At 36.2% G+C, this 11006-nt stretch overlaps 1 long non-coding RNA gene across 1 annotated transcript; it reads right to left on the reverse strand.

Moving 5' to 3' along the window:
- Positions 1 to 204: 204 nt before the first annotated feature.
- On the reverse strand, positions 205 to 2048 carry LOC105440554. The gene is made up of 3 exons (XR_004064028.1): positions 1870 to 2048; positions 1233 to 1427; positions 205 to 385 (listed from the first exon to the last, which is right to left on the reverse strand). It is a non-coding gene; the product is annotated as an uncharacterized LOC105440554 (long non-coding RNA).
- Positions 2049 to 11006: the final 8958 nt, after the last annotated feature.

Genomic DNA, 11006 nt, shown 5'->3' on the forward strand with positions numbered 1-11006 from the left:
ATGCGCTGGAGATGAATTAGGACTGTTTCATTTTTCTTTACTCAGCAATCAATTAAGATTCTTATGTCCTATGTCAAACTTCCGTAATATCTTTGTTCGGGTACTAGAAAATATCATCTTTCGATTTTATCTACCCACGTATCAGTGGCAAGATTTACTTTGATAAAAAGTGACAAACTTTAGAAATGACCTTTGAAGAAGAAGCAAGAAGAGCAAGTTCGTGGTAGAATTCATCGTGTAGACGCGTTGGCCCGTAGGCCGTATCCTTGAGCCCAATCGTCAGGTCGATGAGACAAGGCTGAAGACAGAGAAACCTGGCTAGGTCACGTGATGCTGATGGATCATTCCTGTCTAGAGTACGCACTCCTATGTATAACTTTTGAATCTGTTGAAAAGTGATAAATGAAGATTGTAACGATACTCTTAATAATAATATTTTTAATTAGGATAATGACACTACTCCTTTTCCAACTACTTCTACTAGCTGCTACTACTACACATAATTGCAATAAGTTTTTTCCAATTAAGTAAATGTTACAATACAAGGCAAGGACAAAAATTACCCCTTTCTAAATCAAAAGTTTGTTTAACCTTCTATAGGAATACTACAAACCTTTAAAAACATGCGCTGGAGATGAATTAGGACTGTTTCATTTTTCTTTACTGAACTCCGATCCATTCGGGGATATAGACAGGCTTCATTACCTATTTAATGTTACCGTCATTCATATATCCCCCCTCAAATCTATCAGGCAAAGATGTTTTTAACTTCGAAATTGAATACCAATTTTAATTTCTGTTGTAATGGTAAGCCAAAAAAATATTTCAGTGGGTCATACAATATGATTGGTTAAGAACGATGAAATGAAAATAATCACTGGTGTATGCATACGTATATTTGGTTTTCGAAAGAAGTTTAATTATTAGTTTATCAGCCCATGTAAATATATACAATGAATACGTGTTTACGTCATTACATATCATCTTCAACTTCTCAATTCATTTAGGCAAGTAAGAAAGAAGTACATAAAATATGATTATCATAATCAATACATATATCCAAGAGATATAAGACCGCAAAGACTCAGAAATCAATTTAGATTCTTATGTCCTATGTTAAACGTCTGTAATTTCTTGTTTGGTTACTAGAAAATATCATCTTTCGATTTTATCTATGTACGTATCAATAGCAAGATTTACTTTGATAAAAAGTGACAAACTTTAGAAATGACCTTTGAGGAAGAAGCAAGAAGAGCAAGTTCGTGGTAGAATTCATCGTGTAGACGCGTTGGCCCGTAGGCCGTATCGTTGAGCCCAATCGTCAGGTCGATGAGACAAGGCTGAAGACAGAGAAACCTGGCTAGGTCACGTGATGCTGATAGATCATTCCTCTCAAGTAAAAGAGCTTTTATGGATAATTTTTGAACCTTTTGAAAAGTGATAAATGCAGATGGTAATGTTATTGTTAATAATAATATTTTTAATTATGATAAGGATACTACTCCTACTACTACTACTACTACTACTACTACTAATTACTACTACTAATACAAATAATAATTGCAATACCGTTCTTCGATTAAGTAAATGTTACAATACAACTCAAGGACAAAAATTACCCCTTTCTAAATCAAATGTTTGTTTAACGTTCTGTAGGAATAGTACAAACCTTTACACACATGCGCTGGAGATGAATTAGGACTGTTTCAATTTTCTTTACTCAGCAATCAATTAAGATTCTTATGTCCTATGTCAAACTTCCGTAATATCTTTGTTCGGGTACTAGAAAATATCATCTTTCGATTTTATCTATCCACGTATCAGTGGTAAGATTTACTTTGATAAAAAGTGACAAACTTTAGAAATGACCTTTGAGGAAGAAGCAAGAAGAGCAAGTTCGTGGTAGAATTCATCGTGTAGACGCGTTGGCCCGTAGGCCGTATCGTTGAGCCCAATCGTCAGGTCGATGAGACAAGGCTGAAGACAGAGAAACCTGGCTAGGTCACGTGATGCTGATGGATCATTCCTGTCTAGAGTACGCACTCCTATGTATAACTCTTGAATCTGTTGAAAAGTGATAAATGAAGATTGTAACGATACACTTAATAATAATATTTTTAATTAGGATAATGACACTACTCCTTTTCCAACTACTTCTACTAGCTACTACTACTACAAATAATTGCAATAAGTTTTTTCCAATTAAGTAAATGTTACAATACAAGGCAAGGACAAAAATCACCCCTTTCTGAATCAAATGTTTGTTTAACCTTCTATAGGAATACTACAAACCTTTACAAACATGCGCTGGAGATGAATTAGGACTGTTTCATTTTTCTTTACTGAACTCCGACCCATTCGGGGATATAGACAGGCTTCATTACCTATTTAATGTTACCGTGATTCATATATCCCCCTCGAATCTATATCACGCAAAGATGTTTTTATCTTCGAAATTGAATACCAATTTTAATTTCTGTTGTAATGTTAAGCCTATCAAATATTTTCAGATGGTCATATATGATTGGCTAAGAACGATTTTAATTTTTTTTTTAAATCACTGGTGTATGCATACGTATATTTGGTTTTAGAAAGAAATGTAATTGTTAATTTATCAGCCCATGTAAATATACAGGGCGTATCATAATAAAGGATATTGAAGTTTAATGACGATTTATATAAAACCTACTGATTTCATAATCAAGCATTTTATGTCTGTTGTAAAGGACAGAATGTCCTCTTGTTAATGACACCCGATCATACTACTACTGTCACAGTTGACTGAATAACAAAGCATTGCTGTCCACCATGTGAAAGTTGCACTGTGCCAAGTTTGATAACATTTCCTTCTTAGACACATAATCCACTCATTGTTCAGCATTTCAATATGTCTGGGCTGACACAAGCACTAATCTTTAGAATTTATCTGTGAATGCTAACTTGTCACAGTGCACCTTTCACATGGTGGACAGCAATGCTTTGTTATTCAGTCAACTGTGACAGTAGTAGTATGATCGGGGTGTCATTAACAAGAGGACATTCTGTCCTTTACAACAGACATAAAATGCTTGATTATGAAATCAGTAGTTTTCATATAAATCGTCATTAAACTTCAATATCCTTTATTATGATACGCCCTGTATACAAAGAATAAGTGTCTACGTCATTACATATCACCTTCAACTTCTCAATTCTTTTAGGCAAGTAAGAAAAAAGTAATGAATAATATAAAATATGATTATCATAACCAATACATAAATCCAAGAGATATAAGACCGCAAAGACTCAGCAATCAAATTAGATTCTTATGTCCAATGTTAAACTTTTGATCTTTCTTGTTTGATTACTAGAAAATATCACCTTTCGATTTGATCTATCTACGTATCAATGGCATGATTTATTTTGATAAAAAGTGAGGAACCTAAACAATTACCTTTGAGGAAGAAGCAAAAAGAGCAAGTTCGTGGTAGAATTCATCGTGTAGAAGCGTTGGCTCGTAATTCGGATCGTTGAGCCATATCATCAGGTCAATGAGACAAGGCTGAAGACAGAGAAACCTGGCTAGGTCACGTGATGCTGATGGATCATTCCTTTCAAGATAAAGAGCTTTTATGGATACTTTTTGAACCTGTTGAAAAGTGATAAATGCAGATGGTAATGTTACTGTAAATTGTAATAATTTTAATTATGACAATGATACTACTCCATCCCTACTACTACTACTACTAGTTATTACTACGACAAGTAATTGCAATACGTTTCTTCAATTTTACAAGGCAAGGACAAAAATTACCTCTTTCTAAATCAAATGTTTGTTTAACCTTCAATAGGAATACTACAAACCTTTACAAACACGCGCTGGAGAAGAATCAGGACTGTTTAATTTCCCTTTACTGTACTCCGATCCATTTGGGTATATAGACAGGCTTGATCTTTATTACTTATTTAATGTTACCCCGTTTCATATATACCCTTTTCGAATCTATCAGACAATAATGTTTTTCACCTCGAAATTGAATACCAATTTTGATTTCTGTTGTAATGCTAAGCCTAACAAATATATTCAGGGAGTCATATATGATTGGTTAAGAACGATTTAAAACAAAATAATCACTGGTGTATGCATACGAATACTTGGTTTTCGAAAGAAATTTAATTATTAATTTATCAGCCAATGTAAATATATACAATGAATACGTGTCTACGTCAGTACATATCATCTTCAACTTCTCAATTCTTTTTGGCAAGTTAGAAAGAATTAATGAATAATATAAAAAATGATTATCATAATCAATACATATATCCAAGAGATATAAGACCGCAAAGACTCAGCAATCAAATTAGATTCTTATGTCCTATGTTAAACTTTTAATCTTTCTTGTTTGATTAATAGAAAATATCACCTTTCGATTTGATCTATCTACCTATCACTGGCATAATTTATTTTGATAAAGAGTGAAGAACCTTAAAAATAACCTTTGAGGAAGAAGCAAAAAGAGCAAGTTCGTGGTAGAATTTATCGTGTAGAAGCGTTGGCCCGTAATTCGGATCGTTGAGCCATATCATCAGGTCAATGAGACAAGGCTGAAGACAGAGAAACCTGGCTAGGTCACGTGATGCTGATAGATCATTCTTCTCAAGATAAAGAGCTTTTATGGATATTTTTTGAACCTGTTGAAAAGTGATAAATGCAGATGGTAATGTTGCTGTAAATTGTAATAATTTTAATTATGACAATGATACTACTCCATCCCTACTACTACTACTACTAGTTATTACTACGACAAGTAATTGCAATACGTTTCTTCAATTTTACAAGGCAAGGACAAAAATTACCTCTTTCTAAATCAAATGTTTGTTTAACCTTCTATAGGAATACTACAAACCTTTACAAACATGCGCTGGAGGTGAATTAGGACTGTTTAATTTTCCTTTACTGTACTCCGATCCATTTGGGTATAAAGACAGGCCTGATCTTTATTAGTTATTTAATGTTACCCCGTTTCATATATACCCCCTTTCGAATCTATCAGACAATAATGTTTTTCACCTCGAAATTAAATACCAATTTTAATTTCTGTTGTTATGTTAAGCCGAACAAATAGTTTCAGGGGGTCATATTTGATTGGATAAGAACGATTTAAAACAAAATAATCACTGGTGTATGCATACGAATACTTGGTTTTCGAAAGAAATTTAATTATTAATTTATCAGCCCATGTCAATATATACAAAGAATAAGTGTCTACGTCATTACATATCACCTTCAACTTCTCAATTCTTTTAGGCAAGTAAGAAAGAAGTAATGAATAATATGAAATATGATTATCATAAACAATACATATATCCAAGAGATATAAGACCACAAAGACTCAGAAATCAATTTTGATTCTTATGTCCTATATTAAACTTTTGATCTCTCTTGTTTGATTACTAGAAAATATCATCTTTCGATTTGATCTATCTACGTATAAAATATCAATTTACTTTGATAAAAAGTGACAAGCCTTAGAAATTACATTTGAGGAAGAAGCAAGACGAGCAAGTTCGTGGTAGAATTCATCATGTAGAAGCGTTGGCTCGTAATACGTATCGTTGAGCCCAATCGTCAGGTCAATGAGACAAGGCTGAAGACAAAGAAACCTGGCTAGGTCACGTGATGCTGATGGATCAATGCTATCTAGAGTACAACCTCCTATGTATAACTTTTGAACCTGTTGAAAATTGATAAATAAAGATGGTAATGATACAGATAATAATAATAATTATATACCTCACTTAAGTAATCCAGCAATCTGATTGGTCGAAATTGCATTCATAAACTTTAACTGTTCCCGAAAATTCCCAGTAACCATGGTTAAAACAGTTCTAAAATCCCAATAACCATGGTTAACGGGAAAATAGTTAAGTCTCCATGGTTACCCCCATAGGTTTACATGTTAAAAAATGGTCTGAGCGATCGAGGATACCGTACGTGTGCGAAGAATTGGTCGGTAATTTCAATACAATTGAATCTCGATCGATCTTACCGACAATTTTATCTTGCATTGTTGACATGAAGACGAAAATAAACTTCCAAAAACAAAAAAACAACATCTGCCGATAGATCTTGATCTAAGTTCGTGCGTATATGCATTGCAAAAGTAAAAGAAGGGCCCGTTTAATGGAGCAGCGGCGAAGCATCCACCACGCGAAGCCGTTTTCAATCCATTTTAATGTATATATTAGAAAAAACTGCTATCTATGGTGACAGAGCGCGACTGGTGACTGGCCGAGCGGTTTAAGGCGCTGAGTTTAGTTACATCACCTTTTGAACGCAAGAGATCGAATCCCATCCCATCCCATCACAAAGTTTTTTTTTTTTTTTTTTTTTTTATTTTTTATTTTTTAGTCTGTTTTTTTTTCGGCATATAAAAGTATTAATGACTGCTTTAATATTCGAGAAATAGTTGTTTTTATACGCTCTCGGGAAGGTTACAATTGGGCTATTGCCCTCGGCACGCCTCGGGTAATAGCACAATTCTAACCTTCCCTTGAGCGTATAAAAACAACTATTTCTCTGAAAGCAGTCATTAATACTATACTTTAATGAGGATAATGATACTGTACTGCTTCTCCAATCACTATTCCCTTGTTTTGCTTGTTGTATAAATACGCTAATGCTATGGTCACATTACCCAAAAGTAGCCTGCTCGGCGGCCGAGCGGCGAGTTTTTAGCCAATTTTGCCCGGCCACCGAGCGGCGGCCGCCCAGGCACCGCTCGTTTTTAGGGCATCGCTCGGCCGCCGCTGAAGTTTTAGCGCAGAGTTAAAATTTGGGCGGCGCCTGCTCACTTTTCACTCGCCGCCCAAAATACGCTCGGTGCCTGGGCGGTCGCCGCCCGGCGATGGGCGATGGGCGATGCCTAAATTCCAGCAGCGACCGAGCAGGCTACTGATCGGTCGGTCGCTGCTCAGATTTGTGACCATAGCTTTAGCGCGGAGTTAAAATTCGGGCGGCGCCTGCTCACTTTCACTCGCCGACCAGACTACGCTCGGCGACCGCGCGGTCGCCGCTCGGGCGCTGACCTAATCGAGCGTTCACCGCCGAGCGATTTATGTCAAAAATCGAAGCCCCTAGGTCAAAGGCTGTCGAGCAGTCGCCGCCCGGTCGCCGCTGGGAGATCAGTGGGTCACTGGACGGCGAGTCCAAAATCGGTCGGCAGCCTTTGACCTAGCGGCTTCGATTTTTGACCTAAATCGCTCGGCGGCGAACGCTCGATTAGTTCGGTGCCCGGGCGGCGAACGGCCAGGCACCGGGCGTATTTTGGAGCCCCGCCGGTCACTGGCCGGCCGCCAGGCAAATTCTTTAAAATCATCCGGTGGCTGGTGGGAGACCGCCCGGCAATCGGAGGGTCACCGGTCGGTCACTGCCGGGACACCGTGACCGCGCGAAAAAGCTCCGCGATTTCGCCGAGTTTTGACCTAAAATCGACCGGCGACCGACGGAAAAGCGACAGGTCACCGCCCAGGCATCGCTGGGGCTCTACAGCCTGCTCGACTTCTCCAAAAATCGCCGGGCGATGCCTAAATTCCAGCAGCGACCGAGCAGGCTACTGATCGGTCGGTCGCTGCTCTGATTTGTGACCATAGCTTAAGGGGCATGATTTTGATTTAAACATTTATTTTGTTTCTTAATTTTTGTAACAACAGAATGTCTTATTTTAAAGGCATCGTTTAACCAGGGACTTGTTGTTAAATCTGTGATGCATGGTCCTACGTGCTATCAGTGTCTGTAATATGTTGTAATACTGAAGCCCTAAACAAATTGTGCTTCAAAATGATCATGAAGTGCCTCCACAAAGTAAAAAATCTTTGAGTGACCGGTTTTACTATACTCATTCGCCCCAGTAGACTGTAGTGTTATGAAAATCGTTAGGAAAACGCAAAATTTGATTTCGATTTCCAATCATAAATATCTTGATAATCAGATAGGCGATCGGCTTGTAAAAGTCATGGGGTTCCCGACTGACCTAAAGGTTTATAATTATCATTGCAGCATGAGCTAAATCCAGGATTTTGTTCCAGCATCTGAGACAAAGTTACCCAATCCCTTTAAGCCATGTTCTACCTCAACCTAATAATTATTAGCTATGTTATGTTAGGGAAGTTGTGCTTCAAACATTATTTGATTATGCACTGTTTTTAGTATATATTCTATCTTGATGTAACCCACTTAATTCATATATCTAAAAACAATTATTTTACATGGTGAATATATAAAAACAAACAAACTACTAGCTACTACTACTATAAATAATTGCATTACGTTTCTTCAATTAAGTAAATGTTACAATACAAGGACAACAAAATTATCCCTTTCTAAATCAAATGTTTGTTTAACTTTCTGTAGGAAAACTACAAATCTTTAAAAACATGCGCTGGAAAAGAATTAGGACTGACTAATTTTTCTTTACTGTACTCCGATCCCTTTGGGTATATAAACAGGCTTGGTTACCTATATAATGTTACCTGATTCGTTTACCCCCCTCGAACCTATCAGGCAAGAATGTTTTTTTACCTCAAAATCAAATACCAATTTTAATCTCCTGTCGTAATACTATCCTTACAAATATTTTCAGGAGCTGATTTATGAATGCTTTTAAGATCGATTCACAAAGGAAATCATCACAGTACACGCATAATGCCAGATTCTTTAAATAAATGTAAATATTACAGTACGAGACATAGAAAATATTCACCCCTTTCTAAATCAAGTTAAATTTTTTGTTTTTTGTAGGAATACTCAAAAACATTAATAACATGTGCTGGAAAAGATTTTAGGACTGTCCACAAATATATAAATTCAACTGTACGCAAATCCCTAAGGGTATGTACACAAGCTCGATTAAATATGTATTGTACTTTTGATTAGTTTATCCCTCCTCCCTCCCATCCTCGAGTCTATCATGCATGGAGGTTTCTCATTTCGAAATTAAATTTCATTTTCCATTACCACCTGAAGAAAGGAGCTTATTCATGTTGAAATAAAAAAAGTTATTTCATTTCTGAAATAATGTTCATAACACATTATGCTCTGGAGGATCATTATGATTGTAAAACAGCAATTTTGAAAGATCACCAGCATATGGACACATACAACCATCTATTTCAAGTGGGGGTAATTCATTCTTCACCCCCACACAAAGACAGTTTTATTCAATATGAACTGCCTGCCAACCTATCAAATATATCTCGCCATTCTAAATCTTTAATTTTATTTAACTCAAGAAGTTGTACTAAAGCCTGCCATATCCTTTGAACGCTCCCGCAGGATAAAAATACATGTTTATACGTTTCTGTTTCCTGTTTACAAAACGAACATAAATTAGCGCCAACAAAACCAAATTTATGAAGATGCTCATTAGTATATATGGTTCCATGCAATAATCTGAATTGAAATTCTCGTTTGTTTTCTAATGAGTATAGTAATTCTTGGTCTAACAAATATTTATTAGGTGGTCTGTCGTAGACAGATCACCTATTGATTTCGGCAGAATTTTCTTTCTTCTTTATTTATTTATTTATTTATTTATTCTTTACTTTTATTTCTCCCCCTTTTTTGTTCCTAGGATAACTCATGATCGGTTGTGTTAATTTCTTTCAATTTTGACACAGTCATAGGTCATTGTCATGAGACGTGACAGGAACATTTTCAAGGTCATTAAGTCTTCATGACGTCATCCAGGCGCCATTTTGTGAAATCACATTATCCTTCATATCTTCATGACGCGTCATCAAAGGTCATTCTTATTCATATCACATATACTTCAGGTCAAGGGTCAACAGGTCATGTCATCAAAGGTCAAATAAAGGTCATGACCTGCGCGTAAGTGCGCGTCAAAATTTTTAAATTTTCAAAATCACTTAACTATTAAACAAGAGTACGAATCAGGTCAGTTTAAAGGTATTACAAAGTTTTGGGAAATTTTGAAAAATGGGTGAATGTGATTCTTTACCAATTTGATAAATTTGGATGCCCCTGTGGATGTATGAAAAACACCAGATATTTTAGCCCCTAAAACACTTCTGCTTTCGAGAAAAATTGAATATAAAGATTTACCGGTGCTCCCGGTAAATGTTGATAAATTTCAAATAGCTCCTACGGCCGTACAATGGTAGCTGCGACCGTGAAAATCTCAGAGTATTTAGTTATGTTATATAATTTCCGAACGAGAATAGCTAATTGGTCGATTTTAGTCAATAAACATTGTTTTATAGGTTAATTATTATCTTGAACTTGAGAGGGAGCTATTCAACATAATGTGTTTATTATTTACAATTTCATAACTTTAGAGTCGATTTCGACCGCGACAACGATCACTGAATATTGTAGGAACGTATATGCTTCCAACATGTTCATCTGAACCAAATTCATGACCCCATACCAAAACTTTGTATTACCTTTAAGCATTTCGAGAAAAAACGCGCACACGCGCATGCGCGCGCGTTTTCGCGCGTCATGACATTTTGCAATGTAGAATCGCCGAATTTTCTCCGTCATCATATTTGGTACATTTTTCCAAGCATTTTGATACCTTGTTTACCTGTTTGTGAACATTAATAACAGAATGAGCGTCCGTTTAAGATACATGTACTTGCGTGTGAACTCTTGTAATACATAGCATATATGGGCAAAAACATGCCAATACAAAATCCATTGTAGCTCTTTAAGATGCCCGTTGACCCCTAAATTCATTTTAATATTTGGATAGAGTATGAATTGTAGATATGATTTCATGTCTCATTTGACCCTCAATATACTCATGACGTCATCATAATGGCCTCTGAACTCAAAATTTCTATTTGCTTATTATGACGTCAGCATATTCTTAGAACATTGATTGTATCTCTGTAAATATTGCTCGATTTTCCTCCGAATTTGGATATGTTCTAGCTGAGACAATTCTCTACGAGCAAAGTCGTCACAATTTTTCATTTTGACAAAGGCATCATGGCGTATTTTT

Source organism: Strongylocentrotus purpuratus, unplaced genomic scaffold (assembly GCF_000002235.5).
Source record: "Strongylocentrotus purpuratus isolate Spur 01 unplaced genomic scaffold, Spur_5.0 spur5_scaffold_14, whole genome shotgun sequence".
Lineage (NCBI taxonomy): Eukaryota > Metazoa > Echinodermata > Echinoidea > Camarodonta > Strongylocentrotidae > Strongylocentrotus > Strongylocentrotus purpuratus.